This window comes from Quercus suber, unplaced genomic scaffold, assembly GCF_002906115.3.
Source record: "Quercus suber isolate HL8 unplaced genomic scaffold, Cork oak 2.0 scaffold_203, whole genome shotgun sequence".
Classification (NCBI taxonomy): domain Eukaryota; kingdom Viridiplantae; phylum Streptophyta; class Magnoliopsida; order Fagales; family Fagaceae; genus Quercus; species Quercus suber.
Window position 1 is genome coordinate 686921 of NW_027069661.1, and position 6583 is coordinate 693503.

Genomic DNA, 6583 nt, shown 5'->3' on the forward strand with positions numbered 1-6583 from the left:
TAGAATTCATAAAAATCACAGTCAGGGATTCAAGCAGGTTCCATCATTTTAGAGATGGTTTTTGCTATTGTGGGGACTACTGTTGTCCTTTATAAACTCCTAATGGGTGAATGTCCATTTGGTTCCTCACAGTCACACCCACGATGATGTTGGCTGGTTGAAGACAGTTGATCAGTACTGCGTTGGCCCCAACATTTCCATCTAGGTCTCTCTCTCTCTCCCTCTGTTATGAATTTTTTTTTTTTTTTCTGAGAAACCCTCTGTTATGAATTTGATTGAAGATGAAACTTAAACATGTTGTTTTTGGCTGTGTAGGGGGCTTGTGTGCAAAATGTATTGGATTCTCTAGTGCCTACACTATTGGCTGACCAGAATCGAAAGTTTATCTATGTTGAACGAGCAAGTTTTTTGGTCCAATTGACATTTCTCATTTTAAAAGTATCTATACTATTATTTAAGGGGCTTTCCTGTTTGGAATGGATTTTTTTTTCCCAAAATACCTCTACAGCCTATGTTTAAATAAGGGCAAAACTTGGTAAAAATGTTTTTTTAACTTCCACTAAGACATTGCATGTAAAATAGGACCACTCTCTTAATGGTTTTTAAATTGCTTTATCTATTTATAAAAAAATATTAAAATTAAAACAAACACACATTTCTTTGTAAAAATACATATGCCATACTAATTATTATCATTAAGCAGTTTTTTTTTTTTTTTTATAGAAGCATTATCATTAAGTAGTTATGATCACATTGCTTTTTTTTATTTTTTATTTGTTAAACATATATTTCAAGTTTCTAAGTTATCATCATAGTTGTCAGTATCATACGATACGCGATACGTATCGTATCGTATACAAAAAGTTTCGTATCGTAAGTGTGCATTGTAAGTGCTCGTGAATTGTCCGATACATAAGTGTGTATCGTATGAATCATATCGTATCGGTGAATTGTACGTATCGTAAGATACACAGACATGTGGGTTTAAAATGAGTTTTTTGTTAAAATTTGTGGTTTTATTTGATTTAAACAAGTTGTTAGACTTTTTTAACACAAAATTATTGGAAAACTTAATTGAGTCTAATTCCCATGGGTTTTTCTTTTCGCCTCCATTCTCTTTCTCCTACAAAATTTAGACTATACTCATAACACTCACTTTCATATATACAAATATATTTTCTATGCTATTAATAATAAAATGAAAATATAATTATTTTTTATTTTGTTATTATTATGAGTCTAAAAAGCTAGAATTCCAAGAAAAAATATATATAATAAATTATTAGAATAAAAAAACAAAACAAAAATAGTAAATGTTGATAATAATGAAGAAAATCTCTATGAAAAAATAATTTTGCAAGATGCTGAACATGATGATAACATTGACTTAGATGGGGTTGATTAGATAAGATAATGAAAAGATATTATATTTTGGTTCATATATCATGTATTTTCACTTATGAGTTTAATCAATTTGAATGTGCATGTTACAAACATAAGTTAATTTGATTTATTTAGTTAGTTTTGTTAAATTTATTGGATAAGTAGTGATTAAATTGGAATTTAATTGAATATATTTCGAATTTATAATGAGTATATCTTTTATATATGTATATCTATAATTATTTTATAATTTTATTAGATGTTTGTGTATCTTACGATACACGATTCGATACAATACATGATACATAAAAATTAAAAATCGATTCACAATACGATTCATGATTTGACAACTATGGTTATCATCCAAACTCCCAGTAGCCTCAAATTTTATTTGCCTAGGAAGTTTAAATAATAGGGTGAGATAAGCAAATTTTATTTTGATACTTTACTTCCCCTTATTAAAGACTCTATTGCCGTTTACTCTAGCCTCTTGAGATTTCCTCCAAATGAAATTTCCATTTGAGATCTCCAACCTTTTTGTTTTCCTTCCAACCTTCGCCTCCCACTTCAGTTTTACACATCATGTTCAGTTTTAATGGTTTTATTACATCCACATTTTTTCCAACCAAATTACATATTTTAAAAGGCTGTTGGTGTCAAAATGGCCATTGAATTTCGTGATGATCCCTTTTCAAAAATTGTATATATGTTATAAAATGAAAACTGTCCGTGAAGGTTTTAAAGATTTAACAAGGAAATTTTCATATCATGTGCTCAATTTTTTTTAAATGTTTGCATAATATTTTGTCTTAATTTTTGCAGGTTTTACATGTTTTCTTCCAAGTTATGGCAAAAAGTTCAAGATGAACAATTAGAAGTCACTTTTCCAACCGTCAGTAAAAGTTTTAATAAGGAAATTTTCATATCATGTGCTCAATTTTTCTAATTGTTTGCATAATATTTTGTCTTAATTTTGCAAGTTTTACATGTTTCCTTCCAAGTTATGGTGAAAAGTTCAAAATGAACAATTGGAAGTCACTTTTCCAACCAAATAACGTACACTAAAAGGCTCTTGCATCTCAAAATGGCCACTGAAGGTGCATAATTCTCTTGCTTGATGATTTTATGTTAACAACAAGGTGATAAATTAAACTATGATATGTTTTGATTGTAAAAATTGGATCTTGGTGTGTGCCCAAATTATTGGGGTTAGCTTTTTGTTTGGCTGTCGAGAAAGTTAAGGCAAAACATAAACTGTTTCCAACTTGAAATATAATACTTTATTTTTCTCCTGGCAATTACTACATGTAGTAGAATATGGTGAAATACACTTTTTCTTATGAAATTTTTAGCAAATGGTGTTTGCTTGGCCTTCTAAGTACTTGTAAGATGTTCTCTATCAATTTTGTTTGCATAACTTTCTATCGATGAATTAATAGAGAAATTAAAAAATGAATTGAAGCTTAAGCAAGGGTTTGACCCAAAAGTAATTTTTTGTTCAACTTTTTTGTTTTCCTATATTTAATAAAATTGAGGATTAGTAGCCTCATAATCATTATACAATTGGAGGATAGCTCATATTCTTTAAATTTGTTTTTCTACTATCTATTTGATTGTTAAATTGGTATCGATCGTGCTTTATGAAAATTTGAAAATCTAGATACAAGGAATGTATTCATTTTGAAGTGGAAGTTGAATTCCATCAATAGCTGTATCATATAACTCATTCAAGCTATAAGTACCATTTCAAATACAATCCTCTGTTCAAGGCAAAACAAGAGTCAGTACATGACTAGTCACTGGGCACTAAGTTTGGATGCCAATGATTCCTTCCAATACATGCAAGTAAAACAACGGGGTTGAAAAATATTTAATTGGAACTTGAGTCCATCAAACTCGAGTTCCATTAAACTGTACTCCAAACTTTCTAGACTCGAGTTCCAAGTGGGTGAAAATTATTCACAAGGAACTCGAGTTTCCTAGACTTGAGTTCCATGTGTTTTTTTTTTTATCCACGTCAGATGACTACCCAAAAGGAAATCAAGTTTGGGAAACTCAATTTTTTTTAATAAACAATGAGCAATCACTTCTAAATTTCAACAAATGCATTTGGATTAAAAGTTAAATTTCTTGTACTTATGCACAGTTTCAAAGATTAGGAAAGAAATGCTAATTTGGGTGCAACTAGTTATGAGTGCTTTTGTAACTTCAGGGAATTTGTTGTCGTAGTTATGTGTGTTCAGAAGCTTACATATATGTGTTTTCTATTTCTCTTGATTTCGATTGAGTGTGCTTCATATGATTCATACCCATTAAACAAAAATCTTTCTTCAGAAGCTTTTAGCAAATACACTATCACATAAGTGTGTCATGTTTGTAGGTTTGGTTTGAAGCCATGAAATGTGGCAGTAATATGAAAACATAGAGCAAAAAATTGTTATCATTGTCATGTACACCTCTATGTTCCAGCTTTGATTGCCCTTATGCACTGATGTGGTTGGGCTATAACTTAAAAAATTGATTGCAACTTTGACAATTAATGAAGCATCTTGAAGTAGGATCATTCATTATCACTTTTTCTAATATCATTGTTAGGATAAATGCTAGCACGCAATATCTTTAATATTTACTACTTTAAAAATATTCTGTTTCCTATTGCTAGTAATGTTATGTAAAAATGTGTTTGCAGACTGCCAGACTTCACAAGGGGGAAGAGCATGCTGAAGCCAGATAGCTCATTTTGTGTTGTTTATTGGTGTTGTTGGATATTAATGTTCAGCTCTGCATCTTACGTTATTTTTAATTTTTTTATTATTTAATATTTACAATAGTAATGGAGGGGGAATTCTAACCATAATTCTTCTCATAAGGAAGAGAGAAAAATACCATTGAGTTACAAAACTCTTTGACTAATCTTATTTTAAATTTCATTCAACTAATTATGACAAGACACCATAGATATTTATCTCAATAATATTTGGTTATTTATAGAATGCACCTATTCAAAGTTTAATAGTTCGTTTGGATTAGTTTTTTACTAAAAAGTTTATTTATTTATTTGCTTAAAGTTAACAAAATACAAAAAAATTTATAATGTATCATCATACTTTTATTATTATTATTTTTTTAATTTGATAGCGGGGAGGAAGATTTGAACCTTGACATTTTAATTGGAAATATCAAAATGTTCTAATTGAGTTAATAAAATAAGTTAAAAAGCTAAAAAAATATAAAAATTATACAAAAGGATTCTAGAGTCTAGGCTATAGTTTTGACTTAGACCTCCTAGTATTTCAAAGTTCAAAACAAACCATATAGATTTTAAATTGTAAAAATCAACCCCAAGAGTTGGCTAAGCAGTTCTTAAAGTCTCATGATATATATGAGATCATGAGTTCAAAACTACTAAGTGTGAGACGGGGGATCTATATATAAGGGTGGCTAGATGCATTTAGAGGCTTAAGGCAAAAAATGAATTGGGGTTTTTTATATATATTTAACTATGATTTATATATATATATATATATATAAATTTAAATCTTACTTAAACTGTATTATCTTGTTTTAGATGAAAAATTACTAATTAAAATAAACCATTTAGAAATTATTTTTTTTTTGGTTGAGAAAGTCTATAGACACATAAAATTTGTCAAATCTTTTTCACACATGTTGATGCGTGACAAATTGACAGTGGTAACTAGTAAGTAAAAAGATAATATTAGTAATGGACCCAAATAAGAACTAGTAAAAGTTTATCAACTTAATTATTGCGAAAAAAGTAAAGAAAATTTTTGTGTATTGCTCTTTTTATTATTTTTTTAGAAGTGCTACATTCACAATATTTTCACAACAAATCTTAGGCGTTAAGTTGTTACTCATTTTGATTGGAACTCACACTAAAATTACTTTTTTGTATGCCAATAATAACCAATAACAACTAACAATCTGTCACTAAATATTTATTGTAAAAATGTTGTAAAAAATTTTGTAACCATAACATTTATCTTTCTCCCTCTTTTCTTGTTTTTCATTTGATTAAAAATATATATTATTTTATTTATTGATTAATATTTGAGCTTAATTAATAATATTATAATGAAAAGAAAAGAAAAAAAAAAAAAAAAACTTTATTGGTTAGTTTTTTTTTTTTTTTTTTTTTTTTTTTTTTTTTTTTTTTTTTTTTTTTATTTTTTTTTTTTTTTTTTTTTTTTTTTTTTTTTTTTTTTTTTTTTTTTTTTTTTTTTTTTTTTCTTTTTTTTTTTTTTTTTTTTTTTTTTTTTTTTTTTTTTTTTTTTTTTTTTTTTTTTTTTTTTTTTTTTTTTTTTTTTTTTTTTTTTTTTTTTTTTTTTTTTTTTTTTTTTTTTTTTTTTTTTTTTTTTTTTTTTTTTTTTTTTTTTTTTTTTTTTTTTTTTTTTTTTTTTTTTTTTTTTTTTTTTTTTTTTTTTTTTTTTTTTTTTTTTTTTTTTTTTTTTTTTTTTTTTTTTTTTTTTTTTTTTTTTTTTTTTTTTTTTTTTGTTTTTTTTTTTTTTTTTTTTTTTTTTTTTTTTTTTTTTTTTTTTTTTTTTTTTTTTTTTTTTTTTTTTTTTTTTTGTTTTTTTTTTTTTTTTTTTTTTTTTTTTTTTTTTTTTTTTTTTTTTTTTTTTTTTTTTTTTTTTTTTTTTTTTTTGTTTTTTTTTTTTTTTTTTTTTTTTTTTTTTTTTTTTTTTTTTTTTTTTTTTTTTTTTTTTTTTTTTTTTTTTTTTTTTTTTTTTTTTTTTTTCTAAGGACATGCTTATTGGAACTATAAACATTTTGCACTTTGAAGCATCATGGGCAAAAAATAATTTAAAAAATTATATTGTATTTAAGATGTGCATATTGCATTTATTTTCAATTATTCAAAAAACAAATAAATTTTAAGGACTAAAGTTAATTTACAAAGCTTTTGAAATGGAATCAATTGATCAAATACCACAAATCAAAGAATATAAGTAGAAGAAATGTAAAAACAAATGTTAGCCTTTTAATACGTTTAAGCGATGGCAAGTTTCATTTAATTTTTCTTATTCTTCTTATTGTTACTAGCCAAACTGATTGTAGATGTATTTTTCTGTAGGAAATTGGCAATTCACAGTTACATCTGCTAGAACCCATTAGCAAATCAAGGCGAAAAACGTTATCATCTGTATATTATTTTATTTGTGTTGGAGTTGCGTGTTTC